General features: G+C 40.5%; 2 protein-coding genes across 9 annotated transcripts in view; one reads left to right on the plus strand and one right to left on the minus strand.

Moving 5' to 3' along the window:
* Positions 1 to 22,409, minus strand: part of LOC106823892 (collagen alpha-1(XII) chain-like) — a 39,055-nt gene that overhangs the window by 4,200 nt on the left and 12,446 nt on the right. Inside the window, exon 1 of the transcript XR_011496421.1 lies at positions 1 to 22,409. This exon is cut by the window's right edge and continues 12,446 nt beyond it. The gene's annotated coding sequence lies outside the window, so the exon portion shown is untranslated.
* Positions 1 to 22,409, plus strand: part of THRB (thyroid hormone receptor beta) — a 361,115-nt gene that overhangs the window by 1,277 nt on the left and 337,429 nt on the right. The gene's annotated exons all lie outside the window — the stretch shown is intronic.

A 22,409-nucleotide genomic window follows, 5' to 3' on the forward strand; every position in this document is an offset into this window, starting at 1 on the left:
CTGCCTGCGCGGGGTTTCTGCGCCCTGGGGCCGGGAGGAGGTGCCCTCTCGTGCTCGGGCACCGCGCGGCGGCAGTCGGGGAGCCAGAGCGTGGGCAGTGGTAGAACGGGGTGGCTGGGGACCCCTTCCAATCGCAGCCGCTCCATTCCTCAAACCCTAAGCCCAGCTGTTGACAGGCTCCTTGTGAAATGGAGTTTGGCATCCTCAGCGCCGAACCTAGTGGAAGTTTCCATGATGAGGAAGTTCTGTGACACAGGGGTTCGGAAAAGGTTGGCAGACACCGAGGGGCGGGGGAGGCTGTTTAAAGGGACTGTGGGTGCCCCATCCCCCTTTTTTCTCCTGCCCCGGAACTCCGGGTTTTGGAAAGGGGAATAATCCTGAATGTTGGCGTGCGCTGTGGCCGGTGCCTGGCGGCTTGGCTTCTCCCCGCCTCCTCAGGGAATCAGTGGCGATTTCGCCAGCCTCCTGGGTCGCGCTTCTTTGCTTTGCTTCTCTTGACGCAGCATCTTCTGGGTCGCCTCGAGTTGGTTCTGATACCAGTTGTGCCAGCTGTGCGCCCCCCGCCACCCCTCGGAGAAGTACTCATTTGGGGGAGTTTTTTTAATTCCTGGTGGGTTTCGTCCTTCTGAGCTGCAGTTGTCATTTCGGAGGAGGATTTCCCCATAACCATTGTAGGATTATTGGTAGTGCTAATTCTTAAATCTTCTGATTTGTTTTAAGGGGAGAGGGTGGGGTGAGTTTTTTTTATTTATTAAAGGTTAAATGTGTAATTTTCCCCGAATGGGAAATTTTAAAGGACGATTCTAGAAGCATAGCAATTCGTGAAGTGAGTAAAAGAAAAAGAGTTCACCTGAATAACAAGTTCAGACTCTTCATCCTCCCCTCTCCACGCACATTTAGAATTTGTGAAGATTCAAACACTATGCCTAATCAGTAAATAAATTCGAAACAGAGTCTTCCTCTTAGCATATTATTGGTCTTAGGTGCTAGTGAGATTCGGTTTTAAAGACTTGTTTTGAAGTTCAAAAAATTAAGCGTTCCTTGGACAGTGTATTAATACCAAAGCACAACAGTTTTTATAATGGTAAATGCATTGGGTAATGTAGACCTGTTGGGCAATATCTTTAGATTATTTGGCCTTAGTTTAGTATGCTTGTTTACACTGTAATAATATATAGCATGCACTGGATTACAAAGTAATAAAAATTGCATTTTAGTCAAAATATTCCATGATTCATTCTGAATTTTTACAGTGACTGATCTGCTCCCTAATTCACTTCTGCTTACCTCTCTTATTCTGAAACAAGTCAGAGACCAGGAAACATTAAAGAAAAAGGTGTTTTGATGAAAAGTGTTTTGAGCAGTGGATGCTTTTAGCAGTTTTCATGCCAGTTGACTAGTGTTTTAATTGACTCTAACAGAGATCCAATAGTGAGTGATTTGTTTGGGGTATTATAGGGGAAGGCATTGGTGAGCAACCACTTATTATTTATGAATGTTAAACAAGTACTGTCAGAATCTTATTTTTAAGGAATTTGAAAGTTTTATTGTATGTTGGAAGTGGGACCATCTGCTAGTAAATGTGATTTGCTTTTGTTTTTCAGTGAGTAAAAGTAAATGATACTGAATATAGCCACAGAACTAATTTTCTTACAAAGCAATTCCTGTTGGCATTCCAAGGCTAAGGCATACTTTCATTGACTGTGGAATATTGTTTTATAAAGTAACTGATTTTACAAGAGGAATAAACATTCCATTTCTCCTCTTCTAGATTCTTTGTAGTAAATTCTGCTATAGAGATGAATTAAGATAACTTCTTGTTAATCTAGTGTGTTTGGGAAAAGGTGGTTTCTTAAATTCCCCCTAAGAGCAGAGCAAGTTGTAGGTTCTTTTTCTTTGCTGGAGTCTTTGCGGTGTGTGAAGCTTGGGGTGTGGGGAACCACAAATGGGATCGCACTCTTTTTTTTTTTTAGTAAGCTCATCTTTTTGATGAAAATCAGAGTAAAAGTGATTGGTTTCTTTAGCTCTTTTTTGTCATTCTAGTGTTAGATTATGTGTCACCTTCTTTAAAAGCCTTTCCTTGACCACTTGAGCAAAGGCAGTCCCCCAGTTCTTCTCAGAACCATCACAATTTTTTATTTCCTTTTTTTCCTCTTCCTTGATCTTATTTGCAATCTGAATTGTTCATTTCCATTGGTACTTGCTGAATACCTGTCTCTCCTTAGAGTATAGAATCCATAAGGAAGAGTCTTGACTGCATCATTCACTCTTGATTCTCTAGCATGTTGAGCAGTGCTTGGCACACGGTAGGTGCTGGGTAAATCTTTGTTAAATAAATGAATGATTGTGCCCAAACATTGTGTTCCCCAAAATACCTGTCTAAGCATCCTAAGTAAGTTCCAATTGGGTGCACCAAGATCTGTGCCTGTGTAGGTGTGAGTGCCATGTTTATAAGGTTCAATCTTTGTTTATCTCCTTTTCTTCCTTTTTTTTTTGTGAGAGCTATTTCTGAGAGTTCTTCCTGCGGGCATTTGCCTTGAGTGCACGGAAGTCCTTGGCAGCAGTTTGTCTTAGGTGTTACCTTGATTCCCTGAAGACATTGACCTTCAGCTCCCTGGGTTTCAGCAGACTCTTTATGAGTTCCAGAGACATTGTCAGTACTAAGAGTGAAATTCCAGGGAACAGACATCACTGGGTGATAGCAGTGCCTTCTCACTCAGCAGGTTCTGGCAGTGCCTCTGGTCTTGGCAGCCCTAAGGGAACTAAGGGTGTGCAGTGGTATTACTGGTTTATAAAGGTGATGGTTGGGAAGGGGCTCAATGGAAGTGTCAGGATCCAACGCAAGATAGAAAGCGTTCTTGGTAGTAGATTTGGAAATAACCTGGTGGTTACCCTATGTTGTAAGTTAAGTTAGTCAACTCTCACCTTTGCTCCTTTTCACACTTTCATAAACAGATTTTGAACCAGATAATTGTGGGAAATATTGCATTATCTGAGTTTTCAAGCGACCGAAGTGTGATACCCAAGGAGTGCCTGTCCAATTAGCTCTTCATGGAAACTGTATTGATAGTTGAGACCAAAAGGAGATTACAGTTGATGATTATGGTAATTCGTTTTTGTTTATAGAGTATTAACTTCCAGAAATGTGGCTGAGTAAATGTGTGGTCAAAATCCCACAAGATAAGGAGACTGGTAAAAACGAGAGGGGAAGAAAAATCAAAATCTTAGAGAGGAGTAAAGGTAATTAAATTGAAATCTTAAGAGCTTCTTGCTTGAGTATTTAATCTAGCTTTGAGCTTCTTAGTAGCCAAGTTAACAGAAAAAAGGGAGGTGGCAGGTATGCATTAAAGTTGTAAAGATAGATCAGATGACATTTGTAGAGTGCTGACTATGGTGTCTGGCAGCTAGTAGATACTTCTATGAAATATCAAATCATATAATGGCCAATAGTTGAACTTAAATTCTGCAGAAAATGAGGTAAATTTCTCTATATGAGCATGTCTTTACCAACCCTCAAGGGAATAAAAAATGCAGAAGGTATCATGATGAAAAGTAACCCAGTGGGAGTTTATCTTTGGGAGCCTGCGCTACTGTGGTCCAGCAGTGGAGATTCTGGCAATTGTCCCCAGTGCAGAAATAGAGCTCCGAAAACCTAGAGGAATGAATGGCTAACATGTTCTTTAGGCTGACTTTCTCAAATATCCAGTGTCTCAGCCAAGCTTTTGACTAGAGCAACCTGAGAGGACAGGACAGCCAGGTACTTGAAAATGACCCTCTGGCCATAAAACTCTCTGAACAGGTAGCCTTGAACAGGTAGCCTCGATGCTTTGTACTCTCCTCTGTAGAGCTCTTATCATGCTGCAGGGCAGCTTGGTTTTTGTTTCCATTTCTGTTTCCCCATCTAAATTGTGATGAGGGGCTCTGAGTTTATTCCTCTTTGGCTCTCTGGCACCTAGCAAAGAGTTTGACATCTGGGCACAGGGAAATGCTTGTTGGAATGATGAGTTGGAGGGGGAGAAGGGGCTGTGCTGCTCTTTTTCTTCTGATATTGGTATTAAGTGTCATCTTCTGACTTAGTTTTGCCCAAAGTGAATGTTTGCTGCCTGGATTGCGTTATCTGTCCATATCACCCCTGGGTATTTTGCTAGAAGGGCTTGCTCTCATGTCCAAGCTGGTTGAGCAATGGATGGCAAGTTAACTTCTTGCTTTATTTAGAGATGTTTTGATTACTTGATTTGATTCCTCATTCCCTCTACAAAAATTTGTGTACCTACTATGTGCCTGGCCCTGCCAGTCATTTTGCAGCTCAGTGTGCAGCCCAGTGATGTGTGAGACAATGTGCATATATTAATACAAAAGGATTCTGCACTTGTCTCCATGTGATGTAGTGGATATGCCTATTGAGACCCCTTATACAGCCCCCTGATGACATAAAGTTATTTTAATCTGAGGAGGTAATTGTTTTATGGTTTCAGTAGCCCATGTGTATTAGTGTAAATTGCAGTGGGATTCACCTGGGATTCTCTTGGTAGCCAAGTGGTGTGGGATTCAATATGTTTAGACCAGTGAGTCTCTGATTAAGGATGTTCTCTCTCCACCTTAATTTCCAAACTTTAGTCAATTATGACATTTAAGCAAGTGGGGGGGGGGCTGGTGGAGGTAGTATCCAAATCATTGAGTCGCGAGTAATGTATTTCCATATCCTCCTTTCAGGAATCTAGCCAGCTGACAGCTAGAATAGTGATCTACAGTCAATGCTAATGTTGTTTGGTCCATACTGTCCTAATTTCAAGGGACTTGGGAGACTTTATGTACTGGCAGCTCTTCTTGGGCAGTACTATTTTTATTGAGTAAGAAACTGAGCTCTGCTGTGAGCTTGGATATCTTTTCCAAATGGCAAGTCAAGAGAGCCTGGAATTAGGACCCAGGAACCTTGACTGTCTGTCCCAGGAAGCATGTTATAACCTTTCCATCATGACAGTCAGATACTCTAATATAGATATATAGATAAATATCTATAGGTATATGTACCTATGGCTATGTATACACACACACACATATGTGTGTGAGCATGTGTTTGTGTGTATTCTGAGAGTGGGTTGTAGATGGGGCACATATAACAACTAGGAAAGGATTAATCTGAATTAAGTTACTCATTCAATTTCTTGGTTCCAAAAAAGAGCCTTCAGGGATCATGGCTTCTCTCTGTAATTAAGAATTTAGGGATTTACTCAGAAAGCTGGGAGTGATAAGCTGATTGAAGCAAAAGCTTGGGCAAAGGAATGCAAATTGACAGCAGGTAGTTCTCCCTGACTTGGGAAATATACTTGCTACACTTGCGTGACTCCTCTGAAGGCTTAGGAATGTTTGTGATAAGGAGAGTGGAGAAGATAGTCATGGTTTTAGTGGTGCAGTGTATGACTGTGACATTCAGGAACCCATTGAGTATTTTGACTCTTGTGACATATATTGTTCAGCGGTCTCAAGATGATTCAGATATACTTCTCCCCCTTTATTATTTGTTTCTCTTAAGACTCTGTTTTCCCAAATTTCAGCAATGGTTGCATAGAATAGGTGCTCAGAAAATAATGATTGATGATAACGAATTATGACATTCCTGGGTTTGGGTCACAAATGGCTCACCAACTTGCATATCCATACCTGCAGAGTCTGCCTCTATGACAAGTGTGTGTCAGGTTCTCACATACAGCATAAAAGGCCCTGCTTGTCTCTGGCTTCGGCTCTGGTTCCCATGCCCAGCTTCCAAATCACGGTGAGAAATGCCACAGTCACACTGCTGTCCCAAGCCACAAATCCTGTCGTCGCTTTTAGTCCCTTCTCCATACTCCTGAATATTTTGGCAGGTCCTCATCTTGTTTTACTTTTTACTTATTTTACTATTTACTTATGTTACTCTGTGGTTAATTATGTTTGGAAAATCCAGAGTTTAACAAATTAATGCAAGAATTTTCAGAACCTATTTTGATGCTAGTGTGCATTATGAATCTCCAAGAGGCAAAGCAGATAGCAACCTGATTTGGTCACCATATTCTTTGATTTTGTGTGTGTGTGTGTGTGTAAAACCTCAAATGGGTTAAGTTCAATGCAAGAGGTTGTGAGGAATAGTTCATAGTATTACACTTTGAAAAATTACTTTCATTCGTTTTAACCTCTGACTACATTTCGTAATACATGACAACTCAAAGGAGGAGTACTGGCCCCACAGTGGAACTTTTTTGCTTTTTCACAAAAAAACCATCAGTTTGTCTTCAATACTGACTAATGCTGCCATTGTTGAAGTGTTTTGCCATGATGTACAAATCATGCTAAATGGTTGTTACTTTTAAAATATTGTCATTGTAAAATATATCTTTTCTTGACTTAATTTCTGATATTCAGATGTATTAATTTACATAAGCCAGAGAATGGTTTATTTCTGCCATATGTGTTTTAGTTTACTTTTTGAATTTCAGCTAAGCTTCACTGTAATTTCTACTCTGCTTCCAGCATCTGGAGCTCTAGAATAATGTATTTGTATCTGAATTCTTGCTACAACTGGAGAAAGTATAAGGTTGTACATTCTTGTATTATTTGTCTTTTAATTTAAAAAAAGGAACCAGCGGAACCTTACACAGAAAATCTTTTGAAAAATAATTTAAATTATGGCCTATGTGGATGATGAACATATCAATTTATCCCGTAGTATAGTAGTTGTAAGGGATTTGAAAAACATCTAGTCCATCTGAGGCCTTGTGGAAAACAAAAGACAGGCATTTGGCCTTTTAATGTGATCTCACACTCTATAGGTTCATAAACATAAGGTATTGCTAAGGTGAAGGCATCCTCTAGAATCTACTCTACATGCCTTTGTTTACTGTTAATTAAGAATATGTGTTCAGATTTATCTTTATTGAAGTTGCCACAAAAGCCAAACCTTAAAATAAGTTAACTTACTGTTTTTCCTCTGGAGTCTGTCCATCCATCCATCCATCAATTCATTCATCCCTCCAATCAACTATCCATCATATGTGCATTGGGCATCTGCTGGGTGCCAGGCTGTATGGTAGATGCCAAGATACCATGGTTAACATTTAAAAATCCTTGCTGTAAAGATGCCCAGAGTCTCCTGGAGTAATCTAAAGGAGTCGATTTAGTGTAGAACAGTGTTTCTCAGCCTCTAAACTATTGGCATTTGGGGCCAGATATTCTTTGCTGTGAAGGGATGGTCTGTGTGTGGTAGGATGGTTAGCAGCATCACTGACTTCTACCCACTAAATACCAGTAGCTCCTGCCACACTCCAGTTGCACCAATCAAAAATGTCTCTGGATATTGCCAAATGTCTCCTGGGAGGCAGAATCAACCCCATTGAAAACCACTGGTGCAGAGTTAAGAACCTGGAGTGTGGAGTAGGAATGTGTGGATTCATATACTGGCTTCACCTGGCTTTCTTGCATGTGCTCAGTTTCCTCATCTATAACATGTGAAGATTAAATGAAATCATGTAGCACTTGACCTACAGTTAAGTGTTCCTAAATATTAGCTATTCATACTGGTGGTAGAATTAATACTTCAATAGTCAATTACAATATTGGTAAGTTTTATGATGGAGTAAGTACAGTGTATGTGGGAAGTGGAGAGAGTTCTAGGCAGAAAGAACACCATATACAAATGTGTGGAGCAGGGTAAAAGTATGAGCATTTGGGGAATTGCAAGGAGCCCAGAAGTTGCAAAGAGCCCAATCTGACTGATGTGCAAAGGACAGTAAATGAGGCTGTGGGAGCAGGCAGCAGTCACCTGGTGAAGACTTTCCTGGCCACAATCAGGAAGATGGACATTGTCTTGATAGCATGAAGAAACTGAAGAATGTTCAACAAATCAAATTTTTGTTTTAAAAGAGTTCTTTGGGATAGGCCTTGAGTAGGAGAGAGACTGGAGATGATGAGCCCAGCGAGAGACTCAGAATAATCCACACTCTCCGGAGAGAGGATGGCTGCAGGGACAGAGGCAGTAATATGTTGCCATGAAGTCTTTGGGAACAGATTTCACTTTCTCCAAGATGCAGCAAAGTTTTTCTAATTTAATTCCAATATTGAATATTCTTAGCAAGCTGGCTCTACATTTGGGGGAATTTCAAGTTTAATTTGAAAGCAGATTACATGATAGATTCTCTTTAAAATGTTTTCAAATGAAGCTTAAATGAAAGACCATCTCACAGCCTATTTGTAGCTGAATATGACTTCAAGGGTTTCTCTGCTATTGTATATACGGGCCTACGGTTCCCATGTCAGACAGAAACATACTTCTACACAATTATATTGCATTAGCATTGACATTCTTATGTTGAGATTAATTATTTAATGTTGTGTTGTTTTTCTGACTGATAGGGGTTTTATTTCTTTAATGATCAAGATTAGAGATGGGTGAAGAATGTGAATGAATGAATGAATGAATGAGAGTGACATTATGGAAATACCACCTAATTAAGAATAAAAATATTTGGACAGGTCTCTTCGCTTATCTGAGCTTTAATTTCCTTAATCATAAAACAGTAAAAGTAGATAAATTAGATAACCTCAAAGTTCTCCTTAGCTCAGGGGTTGGCGAACATTTTCTTTTATAGGCCATATAATAAATATTTTCAGCTTTTCAGGACATACGATCTCTGTTGAGACTGCTCAACTCTGCTGTTGTAAAGCAAAAGCAGCCATAGGTGATATGTAAATAGGTAGGTATGGCTGTGTACCAATAAAACTTTATTTACAAAAACAAATGGTGGGTTGTAGTTAGCAAGAATTATTTGGTGGTCACTGAGCTGTCTTTTTCACATCGTGCTACTCTGTTTTTTAATTCTTATGTGGCTCTCATCACATCACTGTCTTGCTACTTTTAAAGCCATTGGCCAGTGATGGAAACATCTTTATAGCAATGAGGTAAACCAGTTCTACTTTTTGGGGGCAGCACCACCCTCCTATCTGACCTAATTCTGTCTCTTCACTTCGTTTAATCATCGTCTTTAATCTTGCTAGACCTGGTTCTTTCTTTTAGACTTTGACCATCATTTTAATTTCCTTATTAGATCGATGTGGGTCCTAATATGCACATAATATTGGGAGCTTGCTGATCAATCCTGGTATTGTTGGCACATCATTAATGTGCTGATTTTTTAAAAAAGGAACTAAAATTTAAAGTAGAGGTATCAGGGAGCAGAAACCAGAGCCAATTCTTGGTGTGTTGACAGAGGTATTGAGGTATCGAAGCCGTTTTCCTGGAATAAATTTACAGAGCTTTAGACTGTTTAAATAAATGGCTCATTACATAATATCTTGACTAAAAATACCAATTTTCCTACTATTTATCCTACTTATCATTGCTTACTACAACGAGAACACTTTTTTTTAGACAAAAAGGATGTTTGCTTATTTTCTTCCCAGATTGTAAACGTGCTTTATCAAATATTCAGCCAGGAGCCCTATAGAAGTGCCTCCAGCAAAAGAAATGTAAGAGGGGCATGAATAATAAAAGTGAAGTAAGTGAAAAGAACAAAGAAGCTCTTTCCTTCTAACTGTGCGTATTTTACCTTTCTGAAAACCTTACCATTTAATTATTAGGAAAATATCTTCTAAGAAGTAAGGAAATGCAAAGGGCACATGCATTTTGGATTGTTAAGAAATAAGACCAAGCAGTGATAAGAAGTATCATGCTGAGGACATGTAAAGAGAAAGAAATAATTGTGTGCCTTTAGATTAGCCTAGGTAGGGCTGTCTTCAACTCCACAAGTCTTTTATTTATTTATTTTTTTGAGGAAGATAAGCCCTGAACTGAAATCTGCTGCCAATCTCCTCTTTTTGCTGAGGAAGACTGGCCCTGAGCTAACATCTGTGCCCATCTTCTTCTATTTTATACGTGGGATGCCTGCCACAGCATGGCTGGACAAGCGGTGCATACGTCTGCACCCGGGATCAGAACAAGCAAACCCTGGCCGCCAAAGCGGAACCTGCGAACTTAACCACTGCACCACTGGGCCGGCCCCTCGACAAGTCTATTTTTAAAAATATTTTGCAATATTTTTGAAAAGTTAAATTTCGAATATTAAGAAGTTGATCCTGATAAATGGCTCTCGGGTATAGAATCCAGCTAATTCTTGATATTCCATCATGGGGGAGAAATAAGTCTCTGAATAATTCCCAGTTTGTTACTGGCCCGTCACTGGGGTCTCCAGGACTCAGGGTAACCACTGAGTGCCAGTAATGTCCTATTTTAAAGTCCTCTCACAGAGAATGGAGAAGAGACCCCACCCTTTCCCTTATTGGCCAAGTGTATTGTGGGGAGGGTGGAAGTTTGGGGTCCTGGGTCCTGCGTTGGCTGAGAGCTGGGGCATTGGAGAGAGAGATCAGGGGATCTGGTTGGGGTGGTGCACGGCCATACAGGCATTGAGTCAGATGCCTGGCTTTGCCACCTCCTAGCTGTGCTCTCTCCAGCAACTTACTTAACCACTTTGAACTTCAGTCACCCATCTGTGCAATGGAAATAATGTTGGTACTTACTTCACAGTATCATGGAGGCGATTAAATGAGATAATAGTTATAAATGGCTTAGCCAGGACATAGTGCCTGGTGAGTGCTCCATACACGGAAAACAATTTTATTATCATTTTATTATTGCAAAAGTTTTAGAGCCAGCCCTGGTGGTCTAGAGGTTAAAATTCAGCGTTCTCACTACCGCAGCCTGGGTTCGTTTTCCAGTCATGGAACCATACCACCCGTCTGTCAGTTGTCATACGGTGGCAGCAGTTCACATAGGGAACTAAAACTAACAACTAGGATGCACAACCATGTACTGAAGCTTTAAAAAAAAGTTGTAAAATTGATTGTGTGAAGTAAACCTGGAGGTGTGGGGCATTATTGTCCAAAAGGCAGGAGATCTGGCTCTGCCCTGCTGAAACATGCCACTTCAATGACAGTTTCCCTCACCCCTTTGTCCAAAGGTAATGTTACATGTTTAGTCACTTACTATATATATTTCTTCACTGGTCTGTGTCCAAACCTCATATTTGTCAATGAGATGGATATTTCTTTGCTAGATTTGAAGTTCCAAGAGGGCAGGGACTGTGTGTTAAACAAGTGTAGTGGCGTCTAGAAGGTGGGCCCAGCAGGTAGGCGCTGAGGAATGCTTTCCTGCTGTTTTGACCAACCACACATTGGCTGTTTTCATATAATTAGGATGAATCTAATTTTAAAATGAACAAGCGTGTGTCCTCAGATGAACCAGAATATACACTTACAAGGCTCTGCTGTCCTGCATTATAAATAAGGGAATAGGTTGTCCAGCAGAAAAGCTCTGCTGTTCTTTTCTCTTTAAAAAAAAGCCATCCCCACATAAGAACTGAGATAGAAGATCTTCCCGTCTCCTTAACTAAGTTGGCAAGAAATCAGGGCCCCAAACTGGATGTTCTCTACAATGATGAAACCCAGCAAAAACCCACAATCCAAGAACAGTGGCTTCTGAGGATTTGTAAAGACACGTCCTTAAGAATGGCTTACTGTAAAGAGACCCAAGTTGGCAGCCTGATTCCTCAACTTGTATGACAGCAAGGACTTCCTTAGGTAATGGGTTCAAGTTTCTGCAGGATGACGGACATTCTGAGACTGTTTGGAAAGTGTCAAGCTACATTGCTTTTTAAATGCCCTTTTTGCCGATGTGAGGAGCCCCCTTGGACACATTGCCTCTGTGGCATCTTTCTCAACTGTTACCTTTTCTGTAGACTCTTTTTTCTTAAGATTCTGAGGCTTACATGGAAGATGAGTGATTTAACATCATCCTGCAGGGGTTTACAATTCATTTCTTTTTGTGTAGCACTGTTTTGAAATAACTCTTCCATTTTTGCTATTTCGTGGTTTTAAATCCCCACTGATAATTCATTAAAGTTTCATTTGAACTGTGGCAGTCGTCGCTCTTCATCTTCGCCTTTTCCCAGCACTAGAGTAAGACCTCCCTCTCAGAGTCAAGTGTTGTTACTTATTTGAGGTCTTGCAGAAGTTTAGGGGCATTTGAGACTAATGGGGTTCATGTTTGCATTCCCTGCCGTTCTTGAGCAAAAGATGTTGTTTTGCTTATTCTTTCAATAGGAGAGAGAGGAATGTGCCTGAAGTTGTGTTTCCGAGAGTCTGAAAGAAGTGAGACCAGAGCCTTCGGCTCAGAGAAGCCTAATGATTCTGTGCTCAAGACTTTAGGGATGGAAAAATCGGCCCCTCTAAGAGAGGGGTACTATGGACCCAGAGAGCTCTTACATCAGAGGAACCTGAGGATCAAGTGGCTGCCAGCCCAATATTCCTCCAAATGACTTTCCATTAGAGATTGGGTTTCCCAGAAGCAGACCCTGAGATGAAAATTCAAGGGCAAGTTATTTTTAAGAGGGGTGAAGGAAACACCAATAGGAGGGTGGGGAAGGAAGCCAGGGCAGGGACAGCAGCCAAGAAGAGGTGTTAGCAAACCAGTTACCACTGTGGGCACCTGGAGCTTTGTCACATTGGAGAACTCTTGGAGACAGCGTGGAACATGTGTCTCATAGTTACCCCATGCCAAGAGGCAAGGGAGTGGGTATTTACTCACCAAAACTTGTCAGGTATCAGTCAAGACTGTCTCCAGAGGCACTTGATTCCCTGGCATTTCAGCACTGCCACATGGGCAGCCAAGAGCCAGCCTCCAGGCAAAGGGCTGCGAGTTTTTGGCAGTTGGAAGACAAGCCGGTGGGCACTGAAGGGGTGCCCATGGAGACAGGGTCAGGGCACCGACAGCATCTACTACACTTGAGTCTCTCTTGTCACTCGTATGTTATACGGGGCAGCCTCTAACCCCCATTTCCACCCAAGGATCGCTGGCCTCTTTGGACTTCTGCTTGATTATCTGGAGGTACAGACTGCTTTTAACTAGAGCAGGGGAGCTGACCCCACCAGCGGTTGGTTTAAAATCTACTAGAGGGCGATCCATTGAAACGAGGCACAGCCAGATCTCCTACCCCTTTCCTCAGCCCCATCCTCTCTCGCGCGTGGTCTTCATTCTCTCTAAGACCTTCCTCTTCCACCAGGAGGGCCTACTGATCCTGGAGAGTGAATTCCCTCTCCTAATAACTCTGTTCTTGCCTGTACCATGCCCTATTTTTCCCTGGAGCAGAGTTTCTCAACCTTGGCACTATTGATTTTTGCAGGCAGATAAATTCTTTGTGTGAGGGTCTGCCTGTACATTGTAGGATGTTTAGCAGCATCCCTGGTCTCTACCCACGAGCTGCCATTAGCACTCTGCCCCCAAGTTGTGACAATCAAAAATGTCTCCAGACATTGCCAAGTATCTAACTATGTGGTTTAGAATTTTGAAATCAGATGTTGAACAATATAGTTTACTTCTGTCACATTCAGAAGAATTTTATGAGCACAGTCCATCTTGACAAGCAGGTCTAACAGTTTAACAAGTTTTCTGAAGTGAAATCTAATAAATCTTTCATACTCTTGTTTGCTGGCATCATCTCTTGCTGCTCCTGCTTTGCCTCATCTAGTTGTCCACATTTTTAAGTAATTCCCTCCAAAGGGGCTTCCAAGAAATCAGAAACACGGTTGCCTTGCCCCTGCTTTTTTGGCTGAGGGTTGGTTATGAAGAATAGAAACAGTAAAGATCACGGAGCAGTGGCTTATGTAGTTGATGACAGAGACCTGCTGAAGGACGTCACCATCTTTTGCCGCATTGAATGTGGTGTGTGTAGCCTGTGGAAGCGCTTGGGGTGTTCTCAGAGCCACTGGAGGGGTTAGGCCCTGCTTGGCAGCCTTAGCCAAAAGATGGTGGTGTGTTTTGTGCAGTTCTTCCTGTTGCTCACTGTCCCCTCGGACTGACTTCTGCACCCTCACTTCTCAGAATGTGCGGTGCCCTGTTGGCCTATCCACACCACCAGGAGCTGGTTAGAAATGCAGAATCTCGGGCCCCAGCCCAGACCTGCTGAACCAGAATCTGCATTTCAACAAGACCCCAGGGGACTCATGCGTACACTGGAGTTTGAGACTGGCTATGGTTCTACCTTTCCCTTCCTGTTTCTCAGTAAATAAAAATATGCGGACTCCAAACACATAAAACAGTTACTGGAGTGACCCTGGTGTGTCGTGACTAACCCCATGATACCTAGTTTATTGTTTTTCCAACTTGGCTAGCAACACATGAGTGGGCCTTGAATCAACGTAACAGGAGTCACGATCAGCAGAAGTTTTAAGAAAAAAAGACTAGAATAGAAAATATTAGAGTAAATCACACATTCTTGAAACATTTGTTTCATTAGAAAAATGCAAATACACACACACACAGTGAGACACACGGACGCACACCTTTATATGTATCTCCTGGGTCACGATAGCAAAATGGAATTCTGGCTAGGGTTACAGTTTAAAAAAAAGAATCTTGAAAACGACTGTCATAAAGACCTAATATATCTCCTTATATATATTGATCACTGTTTAAAAAAGAAAAAAGGTTGAACATGTGCATTTTGATGAAGTTTGGCCAGTTGACTGGCACCTGAGCTCATGAGATTATATTCTCTAATTCAGACTCCTGAGCAAGTAAAATCTCTAAATAGTAGATATGAATGTTAAAGTTATCTCAATTGCAAGTTAATGACAATACAGGAATTTTAATTTTTCACTCAATTTCAGAAAACAGTACTCTATCAGCGAATATCTCAAAATAACCTTAAGAAAAGCTCATTTGAGAGCAAGAAAAAACAGCTGTGAATTGACCAAAGGACATGCGTTAACATGAAGGGAATGAAAATTCTGAACCCAAAAGAAATTCCTCAGGTTCTGGGAGATACAGGATGTCCCCAAAGTGGCAGTGCAGTTTTAAGTTCTACTATCTTCAGAAGCATAAATGCAAAAAACTTACAAAAGATTATTCCGAAGTTTAATCAGTTGCATTTCTTCAACTCTCATGTAGCTCTGTGCATTCTGAAAAGTGAATTTTTCATCTTTAATGTTTTGTTTTAGCCTTTCTGATTGAAGACGGCCACCCTGAAACAATGAATTAAAATGAAAACTTTACTTTTCAAAATCTGCAAAGCTAAATGTCAAAGAAATTCAGATCACGAAACTTCAAAGTGTTCTTGTCTAAATTTGTAGCATTAATCCTTCTGAAAAAATTCAACACCCCGGAGAGGGAAGGGAAACCATGTCCGTCTTCAAGCACGGTCCGTGTGAAGCCGAGGCGCCGGCAGACCTTGGCGAGTCAGATTTCACCACGTGTGGGAAAGAACTGGTCCGCAGGGGTGAAACCGAGGCCCTTTGTGCAGGCAGGTGCTGATGCCAGGGTGAGACACGGTTACAGGGAAGTGCTTTCAATCTCGCAGGCAGGATCTGTGCCAGACTGTGAGTTGTCTTTGAACGTGCCTTTGCCCTTCGAGAGCGGCAGCTGGGAGAACCTAAGTTCTTTCTGAGCTTCCCAGTGTTCTTTCAGGCCCCTTCTGAATTTCCCCCCTCATCTGCGGGGCCTCTGATTTTGATGAAATGATTGTTTACTGAGAAAGACGCGAGCCAGTTATTTAAAGCAATATTCTATTAAACATGATTTCAAATATGCTTTTAAGGAACTGTGAGCATGTTTTCTTTATTCTATAAGTGTGTCAACTACTGTATGTAGAATCTTTGTTTTATTAAAATGAAAAAAATTGATAGTGTCCATATGCTGTGTTTTGGGAGGAATTTTAGAATTAATTTTACATGCTATGAAAGATGAGAAAACTAGTATGGGGTTTTGCTCGTTTTTTTTAAACTATCCTGTTTCTTTGTTCCAAAACTAATCTTTTTGCTAGTTCACAGCCCTTTGAGAATATATATATTCAAATTACATAATTTAAGTATTTATGACTATATATAAGTTGGACATATATGAATACATATTAAATATATATAATTTGAAAATCAATGTGAGAAAGGATATTGGAGCTATTATAAATGGTAGCACTTATAATAACTTCTTACATTTATTTGTTTCTAAATGGAGTAAACTACAATTCCTCAGTAGTGTGGTTTGATTTTTTTCATAAATCACATTTTTATTTTATCAAATAAAGCATTAATTTAAATAATATCAACTTGTAGTTATTCATATTTGTCATAACATATTTTTAGCAATTTTTTGCTTGTTTGAAAAAAAAATCCTAACTTCATATTTCAGGCTCTTGCCTCTTGTTGCATGATGGTTACAGTTGTATAAAGTGGCACTGTTGCCCTCAAGACTGATGAGAACATGACAAATTTTGAGGTCCATGCCAAATAGAACATTTTGTTTTTAGAACGTTTGCTATAGGAAACCACCTATTAGTGTAGTGGTTTTCCTTGATTTATCATAGATGTTGTGTTCTTTCCATTAAAAAGCACAGTTCATTGTATTAAGTCATTCTTCTACCTACAGCATATTGGACAGATTTCATATATATACTTTTCAAATTAGTAAGAAAAGCAAATGTTTCCACATGCACCAATCTGATATGACCCCACACAGTTGAATCAGCTGTGTCCATCTGTAAGTGTTTGAGGTTTAAACTTCTCTCTATACCTCCAGTTCCACAGTTACCTATACATAGCATGCATGGTCTACAGCAGTCTCCTGATCCTTCAAAAAATTAGAGATTTTTTTTTTTATAAAGTATCAAAGATAGAATCCTTACTGGAAGTATTGTGTATTTGAATTTTTTTTCCACATAGGAAACCTGAACCAAAGCAGTAGCCATTAGTTCTAAAAAATCTGGTAGATGTACCAAAAAGCCCAGGATGGCAAATAGTTTTGTGTCAACTCAGGTAGGTTTTGGTGGTTGATGTGTTTGAGAAGTATTGCAAGGCCAAATCTTTGTGCTTAGCAGTGAAGAGTGTTGTGATTGATTGGTAATGTCTGCTATGGAAGCACAATCAGAGAGCAATGGCCTGAGTGTCTTGTATTTTCTTACTCTGTGTCCATACCTAAGGAGGGTTAAATCCTCAAGACATTCTCCCATTATGTTGCCTTGGGCTTTTTGTTCTGTGCTTTTGAAGGGGTACTATACTTGTTCTGAAATCTTGTTCATTTTCTATTCAATAGTAAGTCAGAAAATTCGTTTAGAAATCAAACAGACTATGTAAGAGTGTTTCCTCATTGGCAAGTTTAGTGGAATATCACATAAAACAAAGCACACAGTGAACTTTTTTATCGTCTCTTTGTTTTTCTGAGTCCTGAGACTATATGTACAAAAAAGCGTTAATAGTACTTTAAAAACTGAAATATCAAAACTGTTCGAAGTGTTTTAAGAACATGCTAGGTTCTCAAAATAAAATCGAAGACTATTTTCTATTATGTTTTAAAATGGCAAAATTGTATTTATTTGTGTAATTTATCATTTGGACTTTGTGGTCCACTTTATTTTTCATATAGTACTCATCCTCTCCAGAAGCTTTGGCCAGCCCCCTGACATGAAGAACAGGAAGGAAATAGATTGTATATGAGAGGATAAGGTAGAGGGGGGATCACAGGTGAGCTCCTGTTGTATCTCCCAAGCTAGGAAGACAGAAGAATTTGGCAAAGAAGGCACAATAGTGTAAAATTTCAGTTTGAACGTTGCCAGAGCCTGTGTTTCTTATTTCACCAAGTAAAACTGAGTCTTCTGTCAATCGGTTTGATTGGATCCTCTTGAAATCTGCCTGTCGGAAGACATGAGTATTGTTCCCTTCCATTATTATTCAACTGTCTGCCAAACCTGAAAACTCATAATTGCTGACATTACATTATGTGACTATAAGGTCCTCAGGAATTAAGGATGTTAAGAAAGAAATCTTTTGTACAGTTGGTTTTGGCATTCTTTCCGTAGAGAGATGAATCACCTCTTCAACAAGTCCAGGACTTGACTTTGTGAAGACTGGCAGAGAGAGAAGTAGGAGACAATTGGCTTTGTGTTCTAGCCCTTTGCACAGTTGATTTTCCTCTTCAGGGGCTGGTAGTCTTCAGGAAAAATGAATTGTGTCTTCATACCTCCCGGGATTCTTGTAGATCCCTGTAGATGTTACAAGATATTACCGTTCTGGTAGCTAGGATATGTGTTGTTTTGACCATCAGTAATTGAATTTAGTATTCTCTGATATGAAGGATTGGTTAAGAAGTTCTCAAAAATCATCTGAACATCTTCTTTATATTTCCTGCCATAATAATATTAATATAACATAGGTGAAGTATAAACCTTGGTAGACAGAACCTGAATATAAATATGACGACCCCACTAACTAGCTGATATGAAGTTGGGGAAAGTTGCTTAATTTCTTCTCTAAGTTGCAATTTCCAATTCTGTAAAAATGTAATAAAAAAAAAATCCTGCCCTGTCAGCTTATGATGAAAGGTGGGAATTCCTGGAAAAGAAGTTAGTAGTATAAAATTAAAAGAGACTCATCTCAGCAGAGCTGTGCCTTTAGTCTGAAAGTTCTGAGGGTATGCCTGGCTTCCAGGCCTGTTTCTCCTGGTTGGGGGAGAGGGAAGAGTGGGAAAAAGGAAAGAACAAAGGGAAACTTAAGAAGAATATCCATAACTTCTCTACTCATAAGATTTTTTTTTTTTTTTTAGACTTCATACAGGTTTTTAGAGAAAAGCAAGTCTCTCATGGTGTCCTCTTGGACAAGATGGAGATATGCAGGCTGATAATAGTTAAGAAATTTCACAAGTTGAACAGCCATATGCACGGAATGTTTTCATGGATTAATATCAGACTGGAGGAGGACGCTCTGCCAAGGACGTCTGGCCTCCTGCCCCAGCTCTGTGGACATTATGGGTGACACCATGAACACATGAAGGACATGCTTGTCAAATGTTCAGGGGTCACAACGCTGGAGGGGAGAGCTAATATGCCCAACAACAGAGTGTGAATTTAGGGAGATCTTGAGGAGCTGGAACAGTGGGTCCAAATCAAGAAGGCCTAAAGGAGGATTTAAACCACAACATTCCATTAGATACACATTGGAGGCCCAAATTCTAGGAGACCACCGATCATGATTCTAGTATAAGCTGATAAGCAGTGTGGGTGCCTCAACCCTTACTGTTGCCTTAAGTTCCATAAAAGTAGTGGTTCTCAAACTTGAGCTGCATCATAATCAGGCCGATTGCTGGGCCCCGTCCCCAGAGTTTCTGACTCAGTAGTTCTGGGTCGGAACTGGAGAATTTACATCTCGAGCAAGTTCCCCAGTGATGCTAATGCTCCTGGTCCAGGCACCCTGCTTTGGAAACTACTGCATTAGAAGAACAACCTTGCTCAAATCTAGGGAGATTAGTTACTGTAATCTCCTGAGGTATCGAGGCAATTTTGGGTCCCACTCTTTCAGTGAAGACATAAGCCAGAAGGATGGGAAGAATTCTGGAAACCAGGTAATATTAGGACCATTGAAGAAAGGAGCACATGGAGAAGAGAAAAACTTCAGAGATGTGGTAGCTGCCTTCCACATGTTGAGAGATCAGCATGTGGAAGGGTCTTGGTTACAGCCACATAAACCTGGATTTTATTCGCAATTCTGCCATCCTTTTATATATCTAACAAACACTTCCAGGGTGCTTACTAAGTACCAGGCACTGTTCCAAATGCTTCACACATATTAACTCGTTTAATCCTCACAATCAACAACCTTATAAAGAGGATCTAGTGACGGTGAACAACTTTCCTGAGGTCACATCGCTAGTCAAGTGGTGGAACTGGAATTGGAATCCAGGCAGTCATGTAGAGTCCATGTTCTTAAATACTACGTGACACTACCTCTCCACTCTTGGCTGCACTCCACTTATTGGCTATGAGTCTTTAGTGACATCCTCAACTTCTCTGTGACTCAGTTCCTTCATCTTCAAAATAGAGACAATCCTTTTCTCATAGGATTGTTGTGAAGGGTCAAAAGAGATAGTATGTGTAAAGCATCCAGCTTGTGTCTAGTGTGTCGACTTCTGTGATACTCAAAACTAGGAACAGTGAGTAAAGTTAGTACAGATCACGTTGTGGCTCAAGAGTATTGAAACCTACCTGTCAGTCATGGGGTCCAGAAACAGAGCTAGGTTTGGGAGCGTTTCTTGGAATCCAAGTGGCCCTCTATAAGGACAGTCGTGGATGGCATCCACACCTTGACAGGGAGGCTGGACTAACTGATATTCTGACTTTAAAATTCTACAACTGCGTAAAACATTGACTTCATTCATTTGAAGAGCCGGTCTTCATCAGATTGTTCAGTTGTTTCTCCTTTGCTCTCTTGAAGCTTTATACAGATTCTAAAAGATTCTGCCTGTCACAGTTAAGGCAGTTGTGAAAGTGAGTTACCCAAAGTGTTTTCTATTCTTTACTCGTACCTCACTCTTCACTAGCACCGACAACTGTTGATAGTTTGTTGGTCTTCAACACTTTCCTCTACATAAGTTAATAAAATGTATTCTGATATTCAGTAGCTATTTCTTGCCTGGTTTCCTTACACCTCAGTTTTCCTTAGTAACGATGTATTTTGATTTTTTCATTTATCTGAAACCTTCATATTTTAAAGCAATGGTGATTATTTTTGGAGATATTTCATTATACTCCTAAGAAGCAAGTTGAATGCTTGCTCTGGTTTACATTTAGAAATATGATAAGGAAAACCAGACATCTGAGGGGAAAAGCTTCTCTGGGATGCCCTGGTTTGTTAAGGAGTTGCACGGTCAGGGGTAGGACTAATGTTGGTGCCAAAGGCCCGTGACAGTGGAGTTTACTTGAGGTACTTTCCCAGCTCCTGCATGGCTCCGGCATGTATAAGCAGCTCCCTTAACTGGGCTGCCTCGGGAATTAATTAATAACTCATGAATCTATTGAGCTTATTAGATGCTGGTAACTGTGCCAAGAGCCCATAAATTCAAAATGGATAGAGCTGGTTCTGGAGGAGGAGAGATGTCTACCTGGGCAATTACAGAGGCAGGGGGATACCTGCGAAGATAGAGGGGAAATGTGGGTTTTATGAGATGTCTCAGTTGGCTGTCTACTGGGGAGATCATGGAGAACTTCCCGGAGGAGACGATGCTTGATCTGTTTTGGAGAATTAGTAATGGTCAGCCTGGCAAAGGCTTGGGGTATGTGTGTGTGAATTAAGTAAATGTGCACACACTGGACACGTGACTCCCAGACTTCCTTCCCCAATGAGTTTCCAGAACTCTGGCAGTCAGGTCTCCACTCTACAGGGAGTAGTTTGTAAACAGTCTTCTCCGAGAAATTTGAGCAGGCCAAGAAGAAAGACCTAAAGATATTGAGTCAGGGGTACCTTGAATTATGCCCAAGCGTGTCAATCTACAAAGCAAAACATAAAGTTGAGAAAATCTCCCAGAAAATAGGAGAAGAAGAAAAACAAGATAATTAAAGGATCGGTTTTGTCATCCCAATGTCTTAATAAGAGAAATATCAGGAAGAGAGAGCAGAGAAAATGAACAGAAGGAACCCACTAACAAACTAATTCAGAATGGTACACATGTGTGGTGGGCAGGGAGTGAAATGAGCTGCTTCTCACCCTCCATAGTGGGAAGTAAATAGATACTGCCTAAAACTGAAATGCCATGTAATACAGTCATGTTATTATGAACGTGGAGGTAAAGTCTTCTTTTCCACAGATAAATGAAAGAGCTTGGAGTGGTTGTCTCTAGGGAGGAAGATATGGGAGGGGGAGATGGGAGAGTCATTTTTCGTAACAAATCTTATAAAAACTATTTGATACTTTAAACTATGTGCAGGTATAAATGTGACAAAAAAAATTTTAAGTCTGTTGAAAGAGCAGAGTAGATATAGATAAGGAAAAAAATGACTGAACCTGAAGATAGCACTGATGAAATCACCTAGCACACAGCTAAGGCGTGGAGGTTCAGCCTAGGAACACTCTTAAGTTCAACAGGATAATCAAAACAAATCCATGCTTAGGCTCCTTCTGTTGAGAATGCAGCCAATCAAATGTGAGGGGGTAGGGATAACATTCCTTGCAAAGATATCACCATCAAACAGCTAGCTAACTTCTTATCAGCAGCAGGAGATGCAAGATACCAGCAGAACGTGATTTTCAAAATACTGAGCAAAATTGTCAACCCCAAATTCTGTACTGGCCAAAGTAGAATTCAAAACTAAGGGTAAATTAAAAATCTGTCCAGATAAATAAGACTGGGCTAATTAACCTTGCTGAAAGAACTACTAAAGGATGTACTCAAATGACAAGAGAATTGAACCAGGACAAAAGATGTAGGTTGTGGGGGAAAATACTGAGCAAAGGAATTGGTAAACACAATGGGAAACCTAAATAAGCACTGTTGATCAAACAGCAACAACAATAACAACAGTAATAGTAACTATTTTTGAAGAGTGTTTGTTAAAAATAATATAGAACTT

The sequence above is a fragment of the Equus asinus genome, chromosome 21 (genome assembly GCF_041296235.1).
Source record: "Equus asinus isolate D_3611 breed Donkey chromosome 21, EquAss-T2T_v2, whole genome shotgun sequence".
In the NCBI taxonomy this organism is placed as follows: Eukaryota; Metazoa; Chordata; class Mammalia; order Perissodactyla; family Equidae; genus Equus; species Equus asinus.